The 27,589-nt window shown below is 52.8% G+C and overlaps 1 protein-coding gene and 1 long non-coding RNA gene across 2 annotated transcripts in view; one reads left to right on the top strand and one right to left on the bottom strand.

The window, feature by feature from the left end:
• SORCS2 (sortilin related VPS10 domain containing receptor 2) overlaps nucleotides 1-27,589 on the bottom strand; it is a 459,133-nt gene that overhangs the window by 191,269 nt on the left and 240,275 nt on the right. The window lies entirely within an intron of this gene.
• LOC102152695 lies at nucleotides 198-12,096 on the top strand. Its single transcript, XR_005357158.1, has 4 exons — nucleotides 198-348; nucleotides 5,174-5,325; nucleotides 5,643-5,752; nucleotides 7,921-12,096. It is a non-coding gene; the product is annotated as an uncharacterized LOC102152695 (long non-coding RNA).

The following is a 27,589-nucleotide window of genomic DNA, read 5'->3' as shown; positions in this document are numbered from 1 at the left end:
GGCCCCTCCTCCTGCATGCCAACCCTCTTCCCAGACCTCTTCACAGACCAGCAGCAAAGGAGTTAATCCCTACTCCTCTGGGGGCAGAGGCCTCCAGGATCCTGTTCTGGGCTGTGCCCATGTCCATTCTGAGTGAACAATGCCCCTGCCACATCTTTGTGGAGCAGGACAGGGTGCTGCCTTTGAGGGCACAAACCCAGCATATGGGACTGAAGGACCACAGAGATGCAGCCCAAAGATGAGCTTCTGGGGCCTAGAGCAGCTTCTATGAGATCTCAGAGCCTGGCATGCTAGGGGCTCCCATGGAGCCCAGAGAAGGTGCTAGAAGCCTGCGCAGAGCTCTGGAAGGTAGGTGGATGTGCTCTCAGGGAAGCCTGGAGAAGTGCGTAAGGGTGCCTGGGGGGTCTGGGAGGCCTCACAGAGAATCAAGGGGTAGGGGGATGGGCACTGAAAGGGGAAGGAGGAGGAACAGGGTATTGGGCTACAGAGAGCAGGTGTTTCGGGAAGAGCCCCCTGGCCATCAGTCCTGAGTGCTGGTCAGGGGAGCTGGGTACTCGGTGCAGCAGCACAGAAGGAATACAGGCCTAAGGTCCAGGCCTCAGACAGCGGTGTCCCGAGGAGACAAAATAACACAAGGCAGCCTCAGTCACAGCCGGGCAGCTCATGCCCCCAGGTGAAGACACATGGTGGCTCCCCTCCTCTACTCCCCTTCCACCACCCACTCAGGGCAAACAAGGAAACTGAGAGTCAAACAGGTGGTCATTTGCTCATTTGCTCATCAAGGACAAAGCTGGCTCAATGTGACTCCAGGTCAACTATTGGCTTCCAGCTCTGGGAAACCCAGGGGACACGGGACACCATGGCTCTGGCTGGTTTTATTTCTGGAGGTTTTAACATGGCACAAGGTAGGACCTTTGTAGCAGCTCTCTTCCCAACTGGGGAGGGTGGGGGAGTCTTTAGAACTGGTTTATAACCATTGGGACTAAAGGAGGCCTGTGTCCCTAGAAGTGCCCCACTGGAAGGGCTCACCTGGCAGGGGCAGGGCTGCCTGCTGCTCACCTTGGCATACAAGGCCCTGTCAACCTCCCATAGATGTTCTTGCTTTTACAGCCGCTCAGCAAGCCCTCAGCTGGGCCCAATTCCAGAGGCCAAGGCAGGTGACCAAGCCACCCTTAGCCCAGGCTGCAGGCTGGGAGCAGGGTGGGGCCATTAGCAGCAGCAGGTGTAGGAAGGGGAAGTGCCAATTGCCCCAGAGGCTGCAGGCGACAGGCCACTGCCATAACTAATGATACCAGATGTGGCTCCCTGAGAAGCGACCCGGGGACCAGACAGGACATTTCTGTGTCTTCTAGGTTAATTGAGGAACTTGTATCTGATGGGGGAACTGGAGGGGCCTGGCTGGGTTTATGCCCGGGCGGGTTCATATGCCCACCATCTCTGATGCTCCTGACACAGTGGGAGTGTGGAGGGTTGGGGGAGGCAGCGTGGGGCACTCTAGATTTTTGTTGGGAATGACACACAAGCACCTCCTAGGAACAGGACAGGATAGTTGCTGGCCAGGACCAGGCCCTGCCCATGGCCGACCTCTGTCTGTCAGGGCCCAGGGTGAAGCACAGGGGTGCATACATTCTCCAATTTGGGAGAATGCCAAGCCTCTCTGAAGCTCAGAAATGTAATTTCAAATAGAAAACATCCAAATAGAAAAAAGACAAATAATAACACGAAAAGACTAGCTGCAGACCAGATAATGCGGCTCTGAAAAGCTGTCCAACCCGGCAGCTGCCTCATCTTGGAGGAAGATCGGCAGGGCCTGGGAGAGCAGGCCCCTGAGAGGTGGGGTGGGTGGGGTTGTGAGCTGCAAAGTCAGAGGGTCTGGGCATGGCTCTGGGGGCTGCGCCAGCTTAGGCTACCCTTGGGACCTGGAACTTATCCGTAGGAAAATTCCAGAAGTTTACCAATCCGCTTACAATGAAATTTCCTTTTTGATATGCCAACTCATCCTCCACTCTTCTTGGAATCATTTAAAGATAATTGGAGGAAAATAACAGGAAGTGTCTACAACAGTAGCAAGAAAAGAAGCTTCTGCTTCAGCCATCGACTGGGCCCCATCATCCTCTACACTCGTCCGTCCAGCCTTTGTCCAAATGTGATCACATTCATAGGGCGGCAGTGACAGCCTGTACACAAAATCCCATTCTGCATTTACGATGGTCGGCATTTCCTGTCGGCTGTGTGACATTCCATCCAGGCCACGTGGCATTGCTGACAGGCCATTCGTTAGGCTGAACTATGTCAGGCATTTCTACAAACACTGAGTGCCTCTTACGCGCTATGCACTTTGGAAATTCATTTTTTCCCATATATTGCTATTCAGAGCCCCTCTGCCCGTCATAAACAACATCTTCATTATTTCAACACATCCTGGATTATTCCCTGGGGTTATGTCCCAGGAGCGGGGCTCTTCTGTGAAGCGCTAAGTGTCTGTGTGCTGTTTAAAAAAAAAAATGTGTTTTTAGATCTGAGAAAATCTTACAATTTGATATCTTAAAAACGAGGGTCCTCATTTATTCTTGAGGGGGTCCTGGCACAAAATGATAACACTTTTATATGCCAATTTGTCAGATTAGAGAATCTGATGCTCTAAATTGATTTTCTGAATGACTCTTGACTACATTTGGCTCCTGCCAAAGGCAGCCCAAATGATAGATTAAGCTTTTTTAAGAAGAGTAAGTGCACAGAGGCATTAGCAGACAAGATCCAGGCAATCTGGAAGGGAATTCTATTTTTAAATGTTACAAGGAATATTTTAATACAAAGTACAGAAATGGGGTAAGAAATAAGACACAACACAACTATCTCGGTAAACATCAAATAACTTTAAGTCATGAAAGTGGGGATATCGGATTGAAAAAAAAAATTTTTTTATGGCAAAAAGTTCCTGGAGTATAAACAAAGGCGGATTCAATGACACAATGGAATAGTTAAGCTGAAAGCCTACCGATTTCCGTTCCCAAACTATGTCCCTAAAGACATGGCCTCTGAGCTGAAGTTAAGAGATCCGACCTTGCAGGCACCTCCAACCTTTCCTGGTTTTGGACCTTGGACGATCTCTGAGAGTTCGTATCTCTGAGACCAAATTTGTCTGTGATATCAGGTGACAATAACAGGACTGGTGACAATAGCACATCATTGTTATTCCCCCAGATGTCATACTAACCAAGTGCTGAGCACGATGTACTAAACCCTTGATCCCCCCAACATGTAACATGTACCATGTTTCCAGAGCAGGAGACTGAGGCGCAGGGCAGTAAATGTGTGGACGGTGTGGGAGCTGAGTGTGGCAGGGGCAGCCTGGCCTCCAGCCTGGGTGGTAGCTCTGCCCCATGGCATGCGGTCCCCACTGCTTGCCAGCAGCCACTCCCCAGACAGGACAAGGTGAGGGGAGAGCCGTCTTCAATCTGCACCCACAACTCCGGCAGTGGGTCAGGGTTCAGAAGGAGCCGGGACCACCCAGAGAAGATCAAGTCTTCCTGGGAATCAAGAATTTTCCATCTCTGTGTCCCTCTACTAGGTTCCTCTTCTCGCAAATCATGCAACTGCCCTGTGAACTACCCCCAAGAGGTCCCCAACACCTTTGGAATAAATGCAGAGTCCCCAACAACAGTGGGCCAACGGTCAGGCCCAGGAGAGCACACAGGGAGGGATGTGGTCATCCACCCCTCTGCACAGGAGGAGCCTGGGAAGGTGGAGACGACAGGAGGCACATGGCCTCCTGGGCGACCCCCTCAGCCCGCCACGCCGCCTCTGCTCCTCTTCTGCACGCCCACCGCTCCCTGGGACACCTGTTCCATTCGAGGGACCCCCCTGAGAGCCCCTCAAGGGCCGGGACTGTGTCGGACCGGCTCTCTGGCCAGCCCCGAGCTCGAGCCCCAGACGAAGCGGGGACCAGGGAAGGCCGCCATAAGAGCACACAAATGTCCACCCGCCAGACCTCACCCAGAGCCTGCCGCAGCCCTGCATGAGCTCTCAGCCCCAGACCCCACTGTGAGAGCCACACAGGGCAGATTCCTTCAGGCCTCCTCCACACCCCTTCTGTGAACAGGACACAGGCCCAGAGAAGGGCAGCCACGGGCTCAAAGTCACACAGCAGCTGAGTGGCCCAGGGTATGACCTTGACTGAGGTCTCCCGGCCCTGAGCAGAGCTCCTGAGTCCAGGAGACTCCGGGCAGTCCTGGGTGGGCAGCTGGAGGGCAGAGGTCACAATCCCTGCTCACTCCAACCCACCGACAAGGAGGTGAAACAACCAAGTTCCTCAAACCAAGCCAATGCCAAAGACATCTTTGAAATCCATCAGGTGAACGTTTCTGGAGACTGAAGACAAACAATAGGTAAAGGCTCCTGTCTACATGGAGCAGAGGCCATGTGCAGCGGCGGCAGCAGCAGCATCTGCCTGCAGCCTGTGGGGAACCAGCAGGACAGACAGCCACGTACCCTCCTCTCAGCAGACAGAGGAGGCAGCTCCAGGGCCACCTGGTCAACCTCGTTCAGCTGCTGCCCTAGGCACCCAGGGAAGTGTGCACTGGGGGCTGTGGCTCTCCCAGGGTGCACAGAGGACCCTGAAGAGTTGTCGGACCCCCTCCAGAGCCCTTCCTGGGCCAAGCAGGGGGCCAGCCCCAGCAAGGGCCACAACTTCTCCCAGCCAGTCTCCTACAAGAGACACCCATGTGCTTAAAGCATTACTCCAAAGACAGTGGCCTGCAGCCATGGCCCATGTCACCCTCAAGTGGAGGGGCCTGTGTGACCTTGAGCTGGTGACTCAATTTATTGACCACACGTGTCCCTTCTGTACAATGGGGACATGCCTTCCATCCACGGTCGTCACAAGCATTAAATGAAATGATAGCCATGAACCTCCCAGCACAGTGGCTGGCCCAGAATACAGCAATTACCTCCCTCCCCATCTTCCTCCTCCTTCCCCTCCTCCTCCTCCTCCTCCTGGAAACACAAAGTGTTGGTGACTGTGCAGTAAGAGGTCAGCTCAGAAGGTCTGGCTTGTCTGAACTCTGCACACTCCAAAGAAAGGCTAAGCCCCAGATTAGCATCTGGAAGGTCACCTCTAAGCCCTTGGCAGGTCCCACCTGGTAAGAGCGCCTCTGCTCCCCTGTGCCCCCAGCCAGCCAGCCAGTCCATGCAGACGATGTGATTCCTGGTAGGGGTCTTGGGTCAGCTGGGATCACTCTACTTCCGGAGGGGCAGGAGACGAAGTCAGCCACAGGGGACACATGACCAACAACCTCAACAAAAACCCTGGACACTAAGGCACAGGTGAGCTGCCCTGGTTGGTGGTACCCATATGTGTTGTCATGTGTCATTGCCTGAAGAGTAAAGCACTGTCCCCATGGCCTACGAAATGCCGCCTGGTGTGCAGTCCGCCCTGGGCCTTTGCACATGCTGTTCCCCTTCCCAGACACACACAGCAATGGACTCCCTGCTGCATTCCAGGCCTTGTTCAACTGTCCCCGAGGACAGCATCCCAGGCCACTTTCCCATAGCTCTGCCCTGTTGCCTGCTTGACTTTTATCCATAGCACACATTGCTACCTGATGTTATACACGAGCTGTGTTAATTCACTTCCTATCTAGAGCGCCAGCTCCTGGGAGCAGAGTACTGGTGTCTGGTTACCCTCTGCCCTGCGAAGCTACTCATCCCTGTCCTGAAGACCCCACTGCTGAGGATCTCCTGTAGTTTTGTGGTAAGTGTGAGCCAGGGTCATGTTTCATCCTCCCCAAGGGATGCCTGCCTGGGCCTGCCCCCTCCCCACCTCACCCCTGCTGAGGGGTCATCCTCCCCCGACGCCCTGTGCATTAACCTGAGTCCCACTAGTCAAGAGCCCATGGTGCGGCCCTGCTTGGGCTGCCCCGAGCCCCTGCAGCAACATGGAAGCTGCAAGGCGTGACCCTCACCTCCACATCCCCAGCTCCCAGCCTGAGCAGTCGGTGGAAGTTTGCTGAAGTGGTGAATGATGCCCAATTTCCATAATGGTGCAAACAACAGTAGAAGTGTGGCGAGGAGCCGCCCGCACCGTCCCTCCCTTGCCGATGTGGTCTCTTCACACGGGCCCCATCACTCCGCCTCCTCCCACAGGCACCCCATCATCACTGCTCTCCAGGCAAGAAAACCAAAGCAGGTGGAAATCGGCAGAACATGTCTCTCCCAATTCTTAAGATCCCCAGAGAGTTCAACAGCGATAAGATGCCTTTAAGCACATGAGAATTATGAGTCTGGCCCTTCTCAGAGAAGGTGCGTCATTCAGCAAGCACGCAGGATTGACCGTTGTGACCATAGTTCTGAGAAGCTAGGAGACGCAGGGAGGGGGTACTGGGTCAGGCACTGGGTCAGGGTGTCTCCTCGGGAGCATGTGGGGGTGTCTCGGGGCCGGGGACTCTCACCCCACAGGCAGGACCCGTCACAGTGTCAGATGGACAATGTGCCTGCCCCTGCCTGGAACCTGCCCCAGGACATTTGGCTACACTGCAAGTGGATTCTTAACCTCCAGGCCACAGGAAGGGGGACTGTGACCCCTTGTGCATACATCACTCCTAGAATCCAGCCGAAGCCATGGTCCCCCTTCTGGGGGTGTTTCTGCCAGCGGTGCCATCTCAGCGAGCTGGGGCAGGGGGGCTCCTGCCAGACACTGCCAGGAAGTGGTGGCTGGAATCCCCACGCATCCCCAGCAAAAACATTTTTAGAAGTCAGGCAACTTGCATCTGTATTACAGGCCCCACTTCTCCAAGTGCTCTCACACTGAGAACCCGGGGTCCCATTGCGGACCCCAGGAAGCCAAGGTCCAGAGAGGTTCAGTGACTTGCTCAGAATCCCACAGCAAATAAGTGAGGAGGCAGGTGGACCCAGGTGTGTTGGGTCCTGTAGCCCACGACCTCGCCCCACCCACCTGCAGAGAAAGCAAGTTCTGGTCCTCAGATGAGCTGCTTGGTCCAGGAACGGTGCCACACCCTCTCACCTCACCCGCAGCCCACAGGGGGGCCCAAGAATCCACGAAGGAAAAAGAAGAATTTGAGGCTCTGGTACATGAAGTGGCTCAGCCGAGGCCCATGGCCACTGAGGGGCAGTGCCTACAGAACAGGTTCTAATATTGGAAGAAAAGCTCCCTCCAAGCTGGGGTCTGTCCTTACAGAGATGTGGGGTCCCAATGTCCAGTAGGGCCCCCAGGAAAGCCACACCTGTGTGAGGGCCCATCAGTAGGGGAAGGAGCCTACTCCTCCATGGGAGGGGGTCTGGGAGGGGCAGGGGTAGGAGGAGGGGATGTCTTTCCTGCCCTTGGAAAGCTAGGGGGCAAGTAGGAGGTGTCAGTATAGATGGAGTCTGGGGGAGCTGAGTTCTGGGGGTGGGGGCGATCCTGTGGGTCCTCGCTATAGACCAGTGAGTGGTGTCTCATGGTATTCTGGGCTTGTTTCTGGTTGACACTCCCCATCTGCTTCCCTCTGACCATCCAACCCTTCTTCCATCCACCACCTGCCTGGCCGGGCCATCCATCCATCCATCCATCCATCCATCCATCCATCCATCCATCTATCCATCCATCCTTCCTTCCTTCTTTCCTTCTTTCCTTCCATCCATCCAACTCACATGTTCTTGGGCACCTGCTGCGTGCCCGGCCCTGGGCTGGGCTCTGAGAGGGGGTACATGGAGAGGCTTTGTGGAGGCTCCACCACCAGGAGCCTAGGAGATGTTTGATGAATGACTGACTGAGCCTTTAAAATGCCCTCCCAGTAACCATGCTGCCTGTTTATACCATCATTATGTCTCCTGGATCCCAGGGCCCATTACTGGGTTGATTCCAGCATGTGACTCAACTTCTATTTTAAGAACACCAGGATGTCATTGTGCTGTTCTTCACAGGAAGCGTGCAAATGAATCCGCCATGCCCACAGTGCTGCCCACACGGGAGGACACTGTGTATCTTCAACAACAACACACCACCTTGCAAGGACCTGCCAGAGATGGATGTGCACGATTCAGGCCCCAGGGTGATGTCAGTTCTGTTTCCTTCCCCATGGAGGAGAGTCTTTTCCTGAGGACAGATTCTTAGCTGGAAGAGGGCCAGGCCCAAGCCTGTCTGAATTTCCTGCGTCTGAGCATCTGGGGGAGCGGCAGACAGCTGATGCTAGAATTCCAGACGAGATGAAGGAGAAAGCCTCAATTTTTTAGCAACGTGAAGAAACGGGCTGTTCCGGGTGCTGCTCAGCCCCCAGCGGTCTCGGCGGGCGTCCCCAACCAGTGTCTGCAGACCCTGCCACCCAGGTCCAGCTCCCTGTCTCTCTCTGTGTTGGATCTCTGGCCTCTTGATGCACCTCCAATTCTGTCTCTGTCTCTCTCTGTGTTGGTATCTGTGTGCATTCTTTCTCCATCTCTCTACGTCTCTGAGAGTTCTTCCACGGGACAGCTCTGTCCTTGTGTCTCTGGATCTGTCTGTCTCTCTCTCTCCACATGTCTCTGGTTTTCTGTGTGAGCCATTCTCTCCTTCATTCACTCCTTCTACCTTTCCTGCTCCCTTTCTCCCCAGGTCATCTCCAGAGTACACGTCCCATGATGAAAAGATCTAGGACAATGTGTGGTCCTCTCTCCGGGGCCACCAGGAAAGCAGGACACTTGTTCTGGCTTCACCCCTTCCTGGGGGGTAACCAGATGCCAGGGCTCCTGACCCCAGAGAGCTGATGCTATAGGGGGACAGTCAGAGGATAAATAAGCAGGACAAATGTATAGCGTCAGGTCATGCTATGAATCACAGAATAAGGGGCTGCTACTTCAGAGGGGCACAGGATGCCCTCCCAATGACATGACATTTGAACAGGGACTTGAATGCATTGAGGAGTTGGTCCATGTGAGTGTCTGGAAAAGAGAACAGCATGTGCAAAGGCCCTGTGGTAGGACGCTGAAGCTGCCTTTCCTGGGCAGGATACTTATTGAACAGGACACAGCTCCTCCCTGGTTTCCTTGCTTAAGGCCACTGGCTTCCAGGGGCCTGGAATTGGACTGTGTCATGAAGTAAGGGCGCTTCAGATTTCAACCTCTGGTCTTGCCAACTTAGTGACGGACAGGGCTGGGGCCCTCCTGGGGGAAGTCAGCAGGAGGACATCACACACACACACACACACACACACACACACACACACACAAGTTGTGGACAGCTGGGGAGGGCAGGGACACCTGTCCTATCTGGGGGCCTCAAGCTGGACTCTCCCAGACAGAGCTCCAGAACATTCAGTAGGGACGGCCTTGGCCTCCTTCCATCGGCTCAGTCTCCCCTGTCATTCCCACACTACAGCGGGCTCCTGCGGCCCCAGGGGAATAGAAGCCTCTTTGTCCACATCAGCTTCAGTCAGGGGCCGTGGACATAGCAAGGCCACTCGACAATCCAGCCGCTGGTTGAAGCCCCACATTGCAAGACATCTGTGCACTTTCTTCAAACATAGCATCCATGCTAATAAGGCAAATAAACACAGCATTTAAAGATCAGAGGCAGGGCAGTTACAGCCTATTAAATTAAATTCACCGTCAAGGGTGAAAGAGAAGATAAACTGGGATTATTCCAGTCATGGCAATTAAAAAAGAAAGAAAGAAAGAAATAAAAAAGGAACATTTAGAGAGAGAGATGTAATTTCTCAGTCCCCGAAGCAGTGACAGCAGCTGCCACGCCAGAGGCGGTGGTTTGGAAAGGCACCTCGACTCCCTCCTCGCCCAGGCAGCTCCCTCCTGAGTCTGTCACTGAACCCCAGATCCTGGCACACACCCCGTCAGGCAAGGAGGTGGAATCTCGTAGAACTACCTCTCTCTCTCTCTCTCTCGTATATTTTTTATTGGAGTTCGATTTGCCGACATATAGCATTACACCTGGTACTCATCCTGTCAAGAGCCCCCCTCAGTGCCCACCTCTCAAGCCCAGTGAGGCCGCTGCCAGGAGGTGGGAGGTGAGCATGGCCTCCTTGGCCTCCCGCCTCCCTCGCCCTGCAGAGCCCTTTCTTTCTGGTGGCTCGTCCCAGGCCTTTCAGAGCTTCGCTCTCCCCACCTGGGCAGTGGGAATGACAGGAATGCCCTCCGTGTCTGCCTCAAGGTCCTCCTCTTGATGTGATGAGAATAGACTTGAAAATATATTCCCTGCCCTGACAGCCATTCTCATTTCCCTCAAACCTATTCCCTGTCCCCACTCTGCTCTGAGCCACGGGAGCCCGACCCCACAGGCCCCCTGACCCAGGCCATCACATGTCCCAGTGGGCTCTGTGGGGGCAGGCTCTGTGGGGGCTGCAGGAGGGAGGGAGGGAGACACTGGGGTATTTCTCCTTTGTTTCCTGTCTCCAGCAGAGTCTGTGCCTCTTCCCTCCAGCTCCTGCCCAGCAGGCTCACCCCGATTCTGGCTCCTGCTGGGAGCCTGGATCCTGAACTGCAGGAGAGCCACCATCTCCCTTTGTCCCTCTGCTCTAGAAGTAGCAGCAAGTCCCTGAATTCCTGGGGCAGCCCATCGGCCTCACCTGTCTCTGTGTGCTTCAAGCAGAACTGAAGTCCTGCTTGGGCTTTGACAGAGGTGGCCTCCAAAGAAATTAACAGTGACCCACAAGGTGCTATTGTATGGGTTCAGTGTGCCATCACAGTCCCCGTGTCCTTCCCTGTCCTGCTCACAGCACGACATGCACTGTGCATGCAATGCTCTTCCCCAGGACACAGCTTCCTGATGATTCACTTCTCGCCAGCCCAAAGGATGTTAGCCCTTTCTTCCTTTCCAATTTTGTTTTCTTTCTACAATGTTCTCTATCTTTTTTTTTTTTTAATCATTCCTCTGGGCCTCTCCTCAGAGCTCAGATGCACAGTGCTGCCAATTTTTTGTCCATGCAATGAAAGTCGCTTTGTTGTTTTGTTTCTGATTATATGAATCATATTTGTGCACTGTAGAAACCTGAATGATACATACGTATAGAACAGAAGAAGTGTAAATGGTGTGAAATTCCATCACCCACAACTATGGCAGAAGAGTCAGTGAGGGGACCGGTGACCACCCTTATGCTCCCCTCTCTCCTGTTCCCCATGACCTTCCTACAAGTTTTGTAAAATTAATCACCCCAACCCCATCCACAAAACTTCCCTCCATCCACACCCAGACAACAAAACCCAACCAAACATCCCAGGGAGAACTCCTCAGATCCTTCTCTGAGCTCCCATACTTGCACACACACAGACCTCTGTGCGGCAGGCTTGTTTTGCTGTTGGTAGGTTTTGTTTCACATTAAGCAAGATAACATTATCTCCTACCCTCTATCTTGCTTTTCTTGCTTACTATAATGTATCTCAATTAAGTGGAGGTATAAAGGAACATACCTAAACATAACAAAGGCCATATATGACAAGCCCACAACTGACACCATTCTCCATGGTGAAATGCTGAAAGCTTTTTCTCTGAGATCAGGAATAAAACGAGGATACCCAGTCTCGACACTTTTATTTGACTTTAGTATTAGAAATCTTAGCCAGAGCAATTAGGCAAGATAAAGAAATAAATGGCATCCAAGTCAAAAAAAGAAAAAAAGGGGCATCCAAGTAGGAAAGAAAAAATAAATCTTTGATTCTCTGCAGATGACATTATATTATACATAGAAAACCCTAAAGACTGAATAAAAAAAAAAGTTAAAACCAATAAAAGAATTTAGTGAAGTTGCAGGGTACAAAATCCATACCCAAAAATCTGTTGCATTTCTATTACTAATAATAAACTATCAGAGAAATTAAGAAAATATTCTCATTAACAATTGTGTCCAAAAGAATAAAACGCTTCAGAATAAATTCAACCAAGGTGATGTAAAGACCTGCTTATTAAGATGTTAATAAAAGAAGTTGAGGAAGGCACAAATAAATGGAAAGATATACCATGCTCATGGATTGGAAGAATTAATATTATTCAAATGTCCATACCCCCCAGAGCAATCTACAGGTTTAATGCAATGCCTATCAAAATTTCAATGACACTAAAAAGTATATATATATAGCAAACAATCTTAAAATATGTGTGGCACAAAAGACCCCAAATAGCCAAAGCAAACTTAAGAAAGAAGAACAAAGCTACAGGAATCACGCCTCCTGATTTCAAACTATATTACAAAGCTACAGTAATTAAAACAATATGGGGGGGGTGGTTCCTGGGTGGCTCAGTCAGTAGAGTATCTGCCTTCAAGCTCAGGTCATGATCCCAGAGTCCTGGGATTGAGCCCTGCATCAGGCTCTCTACTCAGTGAGGATCCTGCTTCTCTCTCTCCCTCTGCCATTCCTCCTGCTTGTGCTCTGTCTTGTGTGTGTGTGTGTGTGTGTGTGTGTGTGTGAAATAAATAAGATCTTAAAAAAAACAAAAAATTAAAACAATATGGTAACAGCATAAAAACAGACATACAGATCAATCGGATAGAATAGAGAGCCTAGAAATAAACCCATGCATATATGGCCAGTTAATTGCAACAAAGGAGCCAAGAATATGCACTGGGGAAAGGTGAGTCTCCTCAATAAATAGTGTTGGGAAAACTGGACAGCCACACACACAAAATACACAAAATTATGGAACTGGACCACTCACTATCTTACATCACACACGCAAACTAACTCAAAATAGATTAAAGACTGAACATAAAACCCGATGTTATAAAACTCCCAGAAGAAAACATAGTCATTAATGTCCTTGATATAGTTCTTGGTGATGACTTTTTGAATTTGACAGCAAAAGTAAAAGCAACAGAAGAAAAAATCAACAAGTAGGACTTTATCAAACTAAAAAGCTTCTACACATCAAAGGATGCCATCACCAAGGGGAAAAGGCAACCTATGGAATGATTTATTTTTTTATTTTTTTTATTTTTTTAAAGATTTAATTTTATTCATGGGAGACACAGAGACGCAGGCAGAGGGAGAAGCAGGCTCCATGCAGGGAGCTCGACGTGGGACTCGACCCCGGATCCCAGGATCAGGCCCTGGGCTGAAGGCGGCGCTAAACCGCTGAGCCACCAAGGCTGCCCCTGATTTATTTTTTTAAAGATTTTATTTATTTATTCATGAGAGACAGAGAAAGAGAGAGAGAGAGAAGCAGAGATACAGGCAGAGGGAGAAGCAGGCTCCACACAGGGAGCCCGATGTGGGACTCGATCCTGGGACTCCAGGATCACACCCTGGGCGAAAGGCAAGTGCTAAACCATTGAGCCACCCAGAGATCCCCCTACAGAATAATTTAAAAAAAAAAAAACAAAAACAGCTTACAAATCTGATAAGGGGCTAAGATCCAAAATATCTAAAGAACTTATATAACTCAACAGAAAAAAAAGTCCCAAACGATACCATTGAAAAAGGAGCAGAGGATCTGAACAGACATTGATCCCAAGAAGACATACAGATGCCCAACAGGTGCATGAAAAGATGCTCCACATGACTCATCATCAGGGGAATGCAGATCATATCCACGACGGGACATCACCTCACACCTGTCAGAATGGCTATCACCAAAAAGACAAGAAATAACAAGTGTTGGCGAGGATGTGGAGAAAAGGGAATCTGAGTACACTACTGGTAGAATGTAAATTGGTGTAGCCACTAGAAAACACAAAGGCCCTCGAAAAATTCAAAATAGAACTCCCACACGATCCAGCAATCCCACTTCTGGGTATTTATCCAAAGGAAGCAAAAACACTAACTTGAAAAGATAAATGCACCTCCAAGTTCACAGCAGCATTATGTATGATAGCCAAGACATGGCAACTCAAGTGTCCATTGATGGATGAATGGATAGACACACACACACACACACACACACACACACACGCATGCACGCATACACGTGTGCATATATACACTCTGGACTACTACTCAGCCATAAAAAAGGAAATCCTGCTATTTGTGACAAGGTGGATGGAACTTGAGGGCATTGCACTAAGTGATACAGGTGAGGGCATTGCACTAAGTGATACAGGTCAGAGAAGTACAAGTACAGTATGATCTCACCTATACATGGGTCAGGGAGGGAGCAGGGAGAGGGAGAGGCCGGCCGCCCAGGGTGGGGGTTTGGGGGAAATGGGTGAACGCTTTTGTTTTCTTTTTAGTTTAAATATATTGAATTTGAAAAATAATACAATGTGGAAACTGCTCCAGCCTGATGACAGCGTCCCTCTCCCGACTGCCCAGGGGTCCCTGGTGTGGATGCGCTCGGCCCGGCGCCCTGTCTACAGGTACCCGCTCTGCTCCCCGCTGCCCAGCTTGTTTTTGTCACATTCAGGCTGTAGAAACATCCCATCCATGAAGCCTTAAGTCCTGCCGTTCTCGTCGCCCTCGGGGAGCTAGCAGGGGTGGCGGTGAAGGTCCCATGTCTATGTCCCCTGGTGGGTGTTGCCGCTGGCCCTCCGCACCGGGAACGCGTGGGCCGCCCCCGGGGCCGCTCACTCCCATTCCCGAGGCTCGGGAGAGAAGGCCTGACACAGATCTCCGTGTCTTATTTACGCATCGCTGAGGGCTGAGGAGACAGCGGTCCCGTCCGGCCTCTGCCTCCTCGGGGCTGAGCATCTTCTCGCCAGTTAACAGGTACGGGGGGCTGCTGTTCTGAGAACATCCACCCACCGCCCCAGGCCTTCCACTCTTCACCTCCTGCTGCTCCCAGCTTACTAGAGCTTTCCAGAAACATGCCAGAGGTGGCTACTGCATATTAGTCCTGCCCTCCTCAGACGTGTGGCTGCGCTCTGTTGATTTTGGTTCACAGCATTTTGGCCTTACACACAGTTCTGTTTTATACATCAAATGTGTCCCATACATTTTCCTATAAATTCTGGGTTTCCTGTCTGGCTGAAATGATTGTGTATATTCTCTTGACTTTTCTTGCTATATTTGGATTTTTTACTTTTTTTCCCCTTGACACATCTAACTTTGGCACAAGGCTTCAGCCCTGAGACCCAACCGCATATTCTCTCCTAGTCTCTCACCAAACACAGGGCACAGCCTTCTGTTTTCTGCTGAAAGTACCAAATGGGCCAATGGCCTCTTTTCCTCACCTTTCTGGAAAACCATCTTTCTCACTGCTAATTCTCATTGATCGCTGTGTGTGCGGTGCGTCGGCAGGGGTCTGCTTCAGGTGCTCGGCCACCTCACTAACAGACTATTTCCAAAGCCAGCAACTTCACGGCGAGTTTTAAGAGTTTCTAAGCAAATTCCCTCTCCTTGGTTTCTTTTTCTATTTTCAGAAAATTTTGTTATGCACAAGCAGCTATCCTTCTACATAAAGTTTAAGAGAATGCCATTCACTTTCATTTTTTATTCAATAAAATATCTTAGTGTAATGTTAAATAAACATTGGCTCTCAAATTCTACAATCCTTGATTAAACTAAAAATGCTCAGAAACACACTTGATTCAATCAGTGCTCAGAAACACACTTCAGAAACCCTTGACCTCCTGACGATGATTACAGGGATTTCTTTTGACCATTAGATGCTGGTTCATTTACCAGCTTAATGGGTCCAGTAAAAACCAGCTATACTTGGAGAAAATATTCCTAACTCTTTAAACATGTAATTAATACATTTCATGTTTACAGCACTTCCCTATACTGTGTTGTTTGTTTGGTTTGGTTTTTTACTGTGTCTTGGGGAATGAGTGTCTATCTCCTGAGATGTTTGAGGCTCTGCTGCCTCCGGGAAGCCCTCCCTGACCACATCAAGTCTCAGGTAAGTTTACAGGCTCCTACTCAATGACTATCCATGTACTTTATAAATGTTTAGTTCATGTCTCCCAAGAATCCATATAAGGTCAGAAGTAAGGAATCCTCCAGAGACAGGACCACTGAGGCTCAGAGAGGACAAATGGCCAGCCCAGGAACACACAGCCAGTTTGTGGCTTCCTCCTTCCACTGTTCATCTTGCTGCCCCAACAGAGTAAAACCTCAGTAATGTTAGCAGATGAGTGGATGGATGGATGGATGGATGGATGGATGGAGGATGGATAGATTCATAGATGGATGGATGGATGCATGCATGCATGGGTGGATGGATAGATGGATGAAATGATGGATGGATAGATGGATGGAGGATGGATGGATGGATAGATGAATGGATGCATACATGCATGGAGGATGGATGCACGGATGGATGCATGGATGGATGGATGCATGGAGCATGCATGTATGGATGGATGGATGCATGCATGCATGGATGAATGCATGGATGGAGGATGGATGCATGGATGGATGCATGAATGGATAGATGCATACACAGATAAAGCAATTCTGTCTGCAGCTGCTAGAAACTTCTAAGTGGAGAAATACAAATCCATTACCATGGAAAACAGGGGCATTAATTCTTCCCCAGTGGAGCATATACAACCATCCCAAATGGCATCGGATACCAAGGGCTTACCATAGGCAACAGCCTCATCCAGTGTGGTTATTCATAGCCTGCTGCACTTTGGTGGAGGTGGTTTATGACAATGAGACAAAGTCCTATTTCCCACATGCTGTTTCCTGGGACTCGGGCAAACAAGACACGGTGACCATTGGCAGATGTAGATCCTGGGCTATCCCACTGCCCTGCTGGCTTCCAGAAACCTCCCTATCCCAACTCGGTGCCCACCTGGAGAGTGGTGAGGTGACCCCTAGCTGGGCACTGCATGACCGCTCCCTTTGCCTGGCAACTCACAACAAACGATTTTGCTGCTGTGAGCCCTAATTCACAGATGGAGAAACAGAGTCTCAGAGGCATCAGGGTGACCAACATTCCACGGAGGCTCTATGCTGAATGCTGCCATGTGCCACCACCGAGTCTTGACTCTGTCTCTACGAGGACAGGGAGTCCATCACTCCAATTCTCCTAGGAGTTCACTAACTCACAAAGGTCACACAGGAGGATGGGGCTTTGGACTCAAGGAGACTTTCTCCAGAGCTTGCTGCCTACCTGCTCACCATCCCACCTGCTGCGAGACAGGCTGTGGGAGTGTCCCCACCACACCAAGGGCATGGTGCTATCTGCTTCTCATAGCAAGGGGGCCAGGTAGACCAAGTGTCACAGGGCTGGGCCAGGTGGGTGTCAGATGTGAGAGGAACACAGCAGGCCTAGGAGCCCTTGGGGGCCAGGGGCTGCCTTCGGGAATGAGTGCCAGGTGGCAGGGGACAGTCTAGCACCGTGCTGCCTATGGTCCTGATCCACAGAGGGATGGGGAGAGGCTAGGACTCCTGAAAAGAAGAGGCTAGGCCAGGGTCCAACAGAGCAGGGTAGTAAGGCCCCTCCTGCTGTTGGGTGGGCCACACTGTCTTTCTGGGCACATGGGGCTGACAAGGCCCATTTCTTGGGGCTGATGAGACAAGTCAATGAGACTTCCAGTAGACAGGCCCCTGGCCAGCACCTGACAACCAGCAGGTGTGAGATAAATGGCAGCTCTCACCCCTTTTTTTGCTCCACAGACCACCCCCTGCTGCCATATTGGATTCCCTACATACCACATCAACTCTTTCTTTTTTAAAAAAAGATTTATTTATTTGAGGTAGGGGGTAGGCAGAGGGAGAGAGAGGAAGAGAATCCCAAGTAGACTCTCCAATGAGTCTGGAGGCCCAACACGGGGCTTGATCCCAGGACCCCAGGATTGTGACGTAAGCCAAAACCAAGATTCAGATGCTCAACCGACTACACCACCCAAATGCCCCCAGCTCAGCCACTTATTAACTGAATGATGTCAGCAGTTTCTTCACCTTTCTGGGTTTGGCTTCCTAGTTTAGAAAATGAACAGTACTTAAGAGTTAAGAAATGGATTGATAGAATCAGAGGAGCTATAGTGGGACACCCAGCACCAAGGGGACATCTAACACATCTCCGTGTCTTCACTCCACACCCTGGCTGAGTCAGAGGAATAGGAGAAGCACTGAACACAGTGCCGAACCCACTGGAAAATGTTCAAGGCTCTTCCAGCAAAGGCATTTGGGCTGGAGTTATGCTGATAAAGGAACACTTGAACACTCACTTCAATTGCATGTGCAGTGGGAAGAGCCTGAGACTGGAGCCAGAAGCCCCCGCGTGGCATTGCCGACCCCCTCTGATGGTCTGGGCTTCAGGCAGACCTTAGGCTGTGCCATGACAGGCGCCCTGGAATGTACCCCTACCCCTCACCCCTACAGGTGGAGAGCAGTGAGAGGACCTGGCAGGGCGCAGGGCACGGCCTGGAGGGGTAGGGGGCCAGGGGTGGGGCTGCAGCAGCACCAGCTCCTTCCCTCTGCCCATGGCCAGGGCACAGGTCACACAGCCGAGTCAGAGAGTATGGGGCTGGCAAAGGGACGCCTTTCCCTTCAGGGGCACAGAACGAGCTCAGAACCACCCCCTGCCCTGATGCTCACCCCTGGCCCCCAGCCTCGGGTCCTTGGTGAAGTTTAAAATGAGAAATAGTTAAATGTATCCAGCAGGCCAGTGGGCTGGGCCAGTCCACTTCCATCCATGTACCACATACGACTGTTCTGGACCCAGGCCTGAGCCCGGCTTAACCACCAGGGAGCACGCGGCCCACCCTCTCTGTATCTACAGCTCTGGCCACCTCCACCTCCCTGTACCTGCACCTGTCTGTCTGTACCTGTCTGTCCCTGGATCTAGACTGTCCCCACCTCCAACTGTTATTGTTCGGGTAGGGTCATCTGCATCTGTACCATCATTTCCACATCCACAGCACTCCTGCCCCCAGCTGTCTCTATGCCCATCCCTCATCCACTGCACCGCTGCCCCCAGCTGTCTCTATGCCCATCCCTCATCCACTGCACCGCTGCCCCCAGATGTCTCTATGTCCATCCCTCATCCACTGCACCCCTGCCCCCAGCTGTCTCTATGCCCATCCCTCATCCACTGTACCCCTGCCCCCAGCTGTCTCTATGCCCATCCCTCATCCACTGCACCCCTGCCCCCAGCTATCTCTATGTCCATCCCTCATCCACTGCACCGCTGCCCCCAGCTGTCTCTATGTCCATCCCTCATCCACTGCACCGCTGCCCCCAGCTATCTCTATGCCCATCCCTCATCCACTGCACCCCTTCCCCCAGCTATCTCTATGCCCATCCCTCATCCACATCACCCCTGCCCCCAGCTGTCTCTATGTCCATCCCTCATCCACATCACCCCTGCCCCCAGCTGTCTCTATGTCCATCCCTCATCCACTACACCCCTGACCCCAGTGGTCTGTCCTTCTATCCCTAAGTCCTCTCATATCCATGTGCTTGGGCCTGTGGAACGTGTACAGACTAGATCTGAGTCAAGGTCAATGCTGATTCTGTATTTCTAGGAGATAATAAATTTTGTACAAAACACCCAGTTACCTTGTTTCTATGCAGGTGGTCTCACCGCTGTCTATAAAAGGCCCAGCCCCCCAGGGCCATGGAAATGGGTGATCTGTGTATGCGGGGCTTTTCTCCTTCTGAGTCTGGATGTTCCCTGCTCTACAAATTAATAACTTTCCTACTGGGGCTTCTAAGAGATGGCAAAGATATGGAATATATAATACATATTTAATTTATTCTTATTTTTGATCTCCCAACCCCTCAGATGAGCCTGGGCTCGCAGAGAGAGGTGCCTCTGATCTAAATGACAGCATGTTACCGTTGCCCAGACCACTCGGCACGGCTGTTTAATTTGAACACAAGGAATGGGGTGGAACCTGTCCAATAAGTGCACTCGGAGATGAAGGAACAGTCAGATTCTTGAAAAACAATGAGCTAGCATTTGCATAGGTCACAATTCCCCTGGGTCACTCACACCCTTGTGGTTTTATGATATTCTTTTCTCCCCCAACTGCTGAGGCTGAAGGGGTGACTTTTTTAGTGAAGCACGTCCACGGGCACCCCTCGGAAGGAAAGGCTGGCTTCCATCTCCTGGGCAGCAGGTGCTGAGCTCAGAGGTCATATGGAACCAGAGAGCAGGAGAGCCAGTTTTCAATTCCAGCGGTGGCCCTTCCAGCCCTGAGGCCATAGGCATGTAGCTCCTGTTCCCTGCACCCCGCAAGTACCTCTTGTCCCAAAGCTGTCATAGGCCAGAAGACAGGCATATTGTAAGTGGTAGCCATGCAAGGGACGAGGTGATTGTAGGGGCCAGGACAAGAGGAGCAGCAAAGGCTGCCTGGTGTGGCATGGCACCAGCACACAGACTAGCAGAGTCTGCTGCAGCTCCTTTTAATAAACAGCAGTGGCCGTTCTGATCACACTCCTGAATATCCCTTCTCCACCTTGCAACGGCCTTCCTTTGCATTCACGCAAATTATCCCTTTATAAACAGAGATCGTAGCCCAGCCCAGGGTTCAGAACCATCAGCCCCACAGGGCCCACTGTGACCACAGAATCCTCTTCCACACCTGGGCTAGGTATTGTGGGCCGAGCCCCGTGACACCTGGCTTCGGCCTCCCAAAACTCCTTCCCTGGTAAGACCCTTCAGTTCCAGCGGCGCACATTCTTTGTTTCGAGGAGACCATGAGGCACAGAGCAAGGACATGCTTCATGCGCTGGGGCCAAGCATCCATCTCAGGTGCACAACGGGGAGTTTGATTGCAGGCTCCGCAGACATGGTGCTCACTGCTGGGGCCCACGCCTCCTTCCTGGGAGAGCAGGGGTGACTGTTCCCATGATGTAATTACAGTGGAAATTAAGAAAATCACTAACCCTGCTGTCAGGTGCATAATTAATTTGAGAGACTTAATTGTGTCTTAGCGGGGGAGGATCTCCCTGGTCGGGACGTACTTTAAAGGAGAGGAAGAAGGGATGATACACCTCCAGATTCCTTCAGTCTCACGGTACAGAGGTGCAGCAAGACCAGCAGGAAGACCAACCGTGGAAGGGTCTCTGTTCCCCTCTGTGGGCGGGGACACCAGGGCATGTCTGGGTCCAGTCTGGGCTGTCCTGATGGCAAGGAACGTGCTCGGGCCGCAGAGCCCCGGGAGGCTCATCTTCTGCCTGGCCCCCTTCGCCAGCCCAGCACCTTTGCCGTGAAGCCCGCTCAGCATGCGTGGCGCATAAATCCCACTCCTTGGGTGCTCCTGGCCTCACCTCCTGCAGCAGACGGGGCTGCCAACGTGCAGGGAGTCAGATAGTCACCAATGACTGTAACATTAACATAGAGGTGTCCCCACTTTTATCCCTTAAGAAAGACAAAGATGTAAAGACAAAGGAGAACGGTAACTAAGAGACCAGGACAGAACCAGCAAAGGAGCTGGGTGCCCTGCAAGGCCTGTGCGGTGCCGCAGTCAGGCGGCACAAATCTCAGTGCCCCAGAGAAGGAGGCCAGGCCCTCTCTCCAGAGGGCTCCCAGGAGGGAGGGTCCACACCGGGCACAGCCGGCTAGGTGCTGCCAAGACTAAAGCCCCAGGCCGATGGCAGGAGTCTGATGGGCCCTAAGGTTTGGCCACGGGTTTCCTTCCGTCAGGCTGCCACAGGGCACACTCCACTTGAGCCTCAAACAGAGGCCCTGGTGGTATGTGGGAGGAACTGAGGTTCCATCCATTGCTGCCCCCAGTACCAGGTTTTCCCTGAGTTACCTACGGAGACAAGCAAGGATCCTGCACGGATCACAAGTCCTTCCTCAGGAGCCCCTAGACTTACTCCTGCCTGTCCGTCCCTCCGTGCCCCCAGCACGGCCTGTGCTTCCCACAAGCCTGAGGCAGTGCCCCCTAAAGCAGACAAGGATGCAGGAGTGGGAAACTTCCTTGAAAAATGATCCCAAGAGGCACCTGCAGAATGGTAGGGCAGGGGGTAAGACAGGGGGAAGGGTGGTCAGGAGGAGTCATGGCTGTGGGGGCTCAGTGCTGTGGGGTCTTGAGAGGTGGCACAGAGCACGCCAGGAGCCAAGAGGCAGGGGTGGAAGGGAGGGGGTTCTTCTCAGGCCTTTCCCCAGCACCGCCTGCTGCCCCCATGTGGGCTGAACGAGGGGACCACTCCAAGTCCTTCTACACACTGTCCCAGCGCAGGGCTCACGGGGTTCTGCCTCCTGCTCCCAGACACCTGTCCCTTTGCAGCCATGCTGCACTCCAAGGATGCCACGGAGAGGACCGGGGTCCGATCACGTGTGCACTCCCAGCTCCTGGCAGCTGCTTTGTGCTGACTGAGGCAGGGAGCGCTATGTAAACTCAGGACCCACTGCGCCCCGGTGATGCTGTGTCCACCTTACTGCATTTTCTGCCCACGATGACCCCGGAGGTCAGTTGTTCTTTTCCTTTCAGAGACGAGGGGACGAGGCTCAGGCCAACTGGACAGGCAGCTCCCGGTTGCAGCCAACCCCTCCCCATTCAGGATGGAGTCCCCTGGAAGGCAAGGCTCCATCCCAGCTGCCATTAGGTGGGACCAGGTGAGCACGCCTCCTGCAGCTCTGTCTGTGCACCTTCCAAAACCAGGGAACCAGTGGGATCTCTGCCCATTGGCTCCCAATTTCAATGGGAAGCAGATGTGTTATGTCCCCAGCACCGACCCACGGAGCCCAACAGTGGACAGAGCACCTGGGCCTTCCCATCACCTGTGACACAGGGTAGAGGTGTGCACAGTGACATATCGGTCCAGGCAAGGGTCTGGGTCACTGAGTCCACGTGGAGGTGGCCTGTTCCCACCTATGTCAGCATGCTCAGGCATAGGAGAGCTGGCAGGGAGCCGCCATCCTTCATATCCATGACCCCACACACGTCCACCCCCCAGAAGTGCAGCCATCTGAAATGAGGACAGAAGGACCCCAAAGTGCAGCTGGGTCACACCACAGGAGATGAGCCACAGCAGAAAATCATTTCTTAAAACTGTTCTTTCCATTTTTTTACAAACTGCCTGGTGGCCATTTGGCTTCTGAAATTCATGGCAATGAATTTTCTGGAAAGAATATGGTCTGGAGTCTGGGACCTGGCTCCCCGACTAGGTCATGACTTGGGACAAGTCACTCACCCTTGTGATCCTCAGTTTCCCCATCTGTTCAGGGGGGCATGGAGGCACTTGCCACCTTGGGTGACAGAGCTAGCGCTTACATATGGCGAAGACGATGATTATAACTAATGGAGAAACCTGAACTGTGGGATTCTTTGGATGCAGGACTCTTATGAGCCTTGGCTGGAACCCAGCCAGGCGAGGAGCCTCAGCAGGGTCAGTCGTGCTGAGGAATTGGGATGGTCCCAGCATCAGGACGGCCGCGTACTTCCCACGGGGTGGCAGGGGAGGAGCCCTGGTGATGAAGGTGCAGAGGCTGGGCAAGTCCCCCAGACCTCCCAGAGCCTCTGTTTCCTCATCTGACAATAATAGCAACCCCAGCAGGTGGAGAGGAAGGCTGAATGGGTCCCTCCTAATGGGGACTCAGGCCTGGTGAGAGGCACACAGTGGGTCTTCCAGTAGTGTCCTGGATCTCCATTCCTTCACGTACCAACAGACCAAAGGGAGAGGGAATGGCAGAGACGGCAGGATGGGGAGAGACAATGGGGTGTGCGCCTCTCGAGCCTGAGGCCTCAGCCATGTGACGCTACTTCTCTCCATCACTCTGACCTAGTGTCTTCTTCTGCAGAATGCCCACTATCCATTCATAGCATTGCTGTTTAGAGTAAATTAGGCCCCACATATAATGATAAGGCCCCCAGCTCAGTTTTGTGTTGTTCTCCTACTGTGTGCAGGCACCTGTACAAACTACACTGCAGAGCCTGGTGTAGCATGGAAAGGCACCTCTGGCCTCCCTGATGGAGCTGTGCTGTGTTCACCACCACAGGACCCCCTTGTTCCTGCCCCCAATTGGCAGATGCATCCCTCCCCATCCTGATGGTCAGGTTATCCCACCCCCCACCCACCCCACCACCCACCCCACCCCCCTACACCTCTGCTGATCAGCAGGTGCATCCCCTCCCATTGGCAGGTGCATTCCCTCCCTGGAAAGGCCCCTCCCATCCAGGGACCTTTCCACTCATGCCTAATTTCCTTCTGGAGCTGCGGCCTTTTCAAATATCGCCCATGAATAATGGATCCTTGTTACAAATTTAGAGAATGTCCTTGGTCCCACAACTTGGCCTTTTTCTTTATCATGCTGGTTTATAAGAAAACTAATCCCTTGAAAATACGTTGTTCCCTTAACCAATTTCCTGACAACTAAATTTAAGTTGCTAATTTTGCAGCTTCTCTGCAGAGTGCCACTGGCTCGATGCCCTGAGTGTGGGGTCAGGGAAGGGGTCGAGGGCCACAGGAGCCTTCCAGAAAGTTCTAATTCCTGGGAGTCAGATGTGTGATGGGAAGGGCCCTTGGAGTCAGAGCCAGATGGGAACCCTCACACCCCTGCTCCCTGGGCGGCCCCAGGGCCAAGCCTCCTCCTCTGGGCTTCGGGCCCCTCACCTGAGCTTCAGGGGGAATGTTCTCTGCAGTGTTCTGGAGGGTTCTGTGGTGCAGCGTGAGCATAGAGAGGGGCAGCGGTGCTGGCACAAAGTAGGTCCTGTTGCTTCTGCTTCCCCCCCCTTCCTTCCTTACATTAACAGGGTAAGGCACAGGAAAAACTTTCCAGAATAATCTCCAGAAAGCTCCAAATTCCCTTCTTGTCCACTCACCTCTGCGACTTTGGCACTGACTATACCACCCAAGCAGTGGAGTCTGGGTCTGCTGCTCTGTTGCCATGCCCAATGCCTCCCTCACTCTCGCAATGTTCCCAACACCTGGTGCTGGTGCTGCCGGGCCTAGGCGGCACTAAGGACGTAGGGATGACAGACATGAAGTATGGACCGAACAGGATGTGTCCAGAGAGTCGCAAAGCCCTGAGCTCCAAGGGGCAACAACCAAGCTCCCTGTGCTGCCCCATGCTCCTGGAGTCCCATTCTCTACCTCTTTCAAGGTCAAGCTCAAGATCACCCTCCTCCAGAAGCCCCTCCTGGCACCCCCTCGGCCCCCTGACCCTTCATTACTTAGGCCCTAGCCCAGCTCTTGTCCTGGCTGAGCCAGCTTCATGGCACCCTGCAAGGTCAGGTACTACTCGTCAGGTTGCCCCTACCTCCCACCAGCCAAACGCCACCCACCTCGGCACCCAGATTCTCAAGAACTAGGCCTGGCCTCTCACCTCACCCACCACCAGCCCTGACAGGGACCCAGGAGAGAGAGAGCTCATGCCCTGGGTTCAGCATCGCTCCTCACCTGGGTGCCTTCCCCGGGGCAGTCCCTCAAATCAAGGCAGCGCTCAGTGCAGAGCCCTTGACCTCCCAAGCACTGTCTGGACTGGAAAGTGGCTGTTCCCATTTAGTGGATGAAGAAACTGAGACCCAGGAAAAGTGAGAGAGCTGCCAAAGGACAGGCCGCTGGCTGTGGGGCAGGGATTTGCCCCAGGCCTTCCCCACATAGACCAAGCGGGATGTTTGAAAGGTTCAGTTGCTGGCCACCAGCCGTGTCCTCCTGACATCCCTGCATGCGTTTCTCATTTCCTGCATTTGTCCCCTGGGTCCTGTGGGGTTCACCCCATGTGACGGTGTGAGCCCTGTGAGGGCAGAGCCTTCCGGGCCCCCTGTGGGCTGCTGTGAGGCCCGGGGTCCCGGGCTCGGGCAGGGCAGCCCCCTCTCCTCCGTGCCTTATGGATGCCGCGCTCAGAAGTCCCCGGTGCTCCCCACTTGAGCCTGCCCACCACCTGGAGCGAGGCCCTGGTCAGCTGGCTGCCCCTGACCTGCGGGAACCCCGAGCCAGCCTGGCCCCCCAAGCACCCCTGCCCTCAGGGACAAGCAGGAGAACAGCAATCGTGCCACCTGAAACAGGGCTTGTGAGGAGGGAAGCGCTGCCGGGCAGAAGGGCTCACAGGGCATGTAGCTCACAGGCTTAATAAATGTTTGCTAGACGCCAGCTGTTACTGCCACCCTCTCCTTTTACAGATAGAACATCGAAGCTCAGAGAGGTTAAGTGATGTGCTCAAGGTCACACAGTTTGCATCAGGAGGGGTCAAACCCAGATAGATCTTAATCAAGGCAGTCCCTCTGCATTTATTCCATCAGCCAGCATGAAATGGGCACCTACTGTATGCCAGCCCCTGCACTAGCTCCTGGGTATCTAGGATAGTGATGTGAAAAGTGCTGCACCTGCTCTCAGGGAGAGGCGCTCGCTTAGGGACCTGGGGAGGGTCCACGGTGCAGGAAGCTCTGTGACCCCGAGCAGAGCTGCCATGAGAGCAGAAGTGAGGATGCCCCACCCCAACGTAGCCTCAGCCAGAGCCACAGGTAGCTTCTGGAGGATGTGATACGTTCCTGGAGGACTGCAGCGTGAGTACAGGCTGCTCAGCTAAGAGGATGCAGGAAATAGCATGTGCCAAAGCGTGGAAGAGAAGATAAGCGTTGTGTGCTCAGAGGATGCCAAGGAGGTTCGGAGTGGAAAGAACTCAGAACTGGGGGATAGAGAAGGAAATAGCTGGAGAGCTTGCAGGGAAAATTTTGGTTTATACTCGCAGGAGGGCAAAGGGAAAGCCGTGAGAGTATTCCAGAGCCTTCCGGAACAGAAGAGCAGCACAGTGAGGATGGACTGGAGAGGCTGGGACAGGCAGCTGGGACGCTGATGAGAACAAGGCGGGCAACCCGTCCCTCTATCACTGGATCCCGACCAGGGCAGGGCACACTGGGGATGATGCCTGGGAGCTGTCTCTCCCCTGTTTGCACCCCTCGTCCCCCTGCCTCCTCCAAGAAAGGAGATCTCTGAGTGGGTTGTCCCAGCAATCATGGCCTTTGAGGCTAGCCCCTCGACAGTGGCAATCCTGACCCCTTTAAAAGACCGACACGGGGAGCGTTCTGTGAGCAAGCTCTGTGGCCTCCGCGCAGGAACTGCCTGGGCTCTATTCCACGAGGAGAGCTGTGTCAGCTGTCCTCCCCCTCCCTGCCCTAGACGGGGCTGGCACTGCCATGCCAGGCAGAAGGATGCATTCTTGGGGTCCTCCCCAGCCCTGAGCTGAGTCTGGGTCCCCACACAGTCAGAAGGGAAATGGTCTAGGAAAAGAGGATCCCAGTAGGAAAATAAATAACCCAGCGTAGAGGCCTCTGGATCTTCCTGCAGAGTTCACTGCAGGTTGGCAGCACTTCCCAGCCACAGTTCACCACTCACCTGGGGTCAGGGCCCCCTCCGCACCCCTGCCACCCGGTGTGACCCTTGGGGTCTGGCCAGCACCCTCCCTCTGACCACCTTCCCATCCCACTGCTTTGCACCCTGCCTGTCCTGCTGCAGGGGTTCCTACAAACCCAGAGCTGATGGGAGCGTCAGCTGTGAGCCTGGTTCACGGCCCTGGAGTAACCCCCACTTCACACAGGTTGCTCCTCTCCACTGGACGCCCCTTGTCCCATCCACTCACTCGGCAGCCGGCACTTCCCAGAACTCAAGCGCCTGGAAAGAGGAACCCTTAGCTCACAAGTGTTTTCCTGATGAAGAAGGTTTTTGACTGGGGTTTGAGCAGGCATTTGTGTTTTCCAGAACACTTCTGTCTGTGAGCAGAAATGGCAGGTTCACCTGAACTACACGCAATTATTTCAGTTCAGAGGCCTCGACTTTCATACACAGACCAGATTTTCAAACCTAAAACAATACATTTCTCGTGGCCTTGCTG

The sequence above is a fragment of the Canis lupus genome, chromosome 3 (genome assembly GCF_011100685.1).
Source record: "Canis lupus familiaris isolate Mischka breed German Shepherd chromosome 3, alternate assembly UU_Cfam_GSD_1.0, whole genome shotgun sequence".
In the NCBI taxonomy this organism is placed as follows: Eukaryota; Metazoa; Chordata; class Mammalia; order Carnivora; family Canidae; genus Canis; species Canis lupus.
Note: the sequence above shows the minus strand (reverse complement) of the source record. Positions and strands in the feature narration are given on the sequence as shown.